This window comes from Macadamia integrifolia, chromosome 1 (assembly GCF_013358625.1).
Source record: "Macadamia integrifolia cultivar HAES 741 chromosome 1, SCU_Mint_v3, whole genome shotgun sequence".
Classification (NCBI taxonomy): domain Eukaryota; kingdom Viridiplantae; phylum Streptophyta; class Magnoliopsida; order Proteales; family Proteaceae; genus Macadamia; species Macadamia integrifolia.
In genome coordinates, this window is record NC_056557.1 from 890015 (window position 1) to 890622 (window position 608).

Genomic DNA, 608 nt, shown 5'->3' on the forward strand with positions numbered 1-608 from the left:
CAGAGCTCATCCGCTCAGTGAAGAACAGAACAAAATGAAGAAGAAAGAAGAAGAAGAAGAAGAAAAAAAAAGTATTGTATCAGAAGTTTCAGAACAAAAGAAGAAGAAGAAGAAAGAAGTGAGAAGAAGAAGAAAGAAGGAGAAGATAGAAGCGAGAAGAAAAAAAAAACACTCACCGTAGTTGTAGAACAGTAGAACAGAAGAAGAAGAAGAAGAAAAAAAATGATAAGAAAAAAAATAGAAAACACTTACCGTAGTTACAGAACAGAAGAAGAACAAGAAGAAAAAAAGTAAAAAACACTCACTGTAGTTGCATAACAGAAGAAGAAAAAAAAGGTAAAAAATACTCACCGTAGTTGCAGAACAGAAGATGAAGAAGAAGAAGGGGAAAAAAAAAAAAAAAAAAAACATCACCGTAGTTGCAGAACAGAAGAACAAGAAGGAAAAAACGACAAGAAAGAAGCAAGAAGAAAAAGAAAGAAGCGAGAAGTGAGAAGAAGAAAAAAAAAACTCACCGTAGCTCTGGAACAGAAGAAGAAGAAGAAAAAAAAAATTGAGAAGAAGAAAGAAGCGAGAAAGAAAAAAAAAAACCCCCCATTCACCGTAGC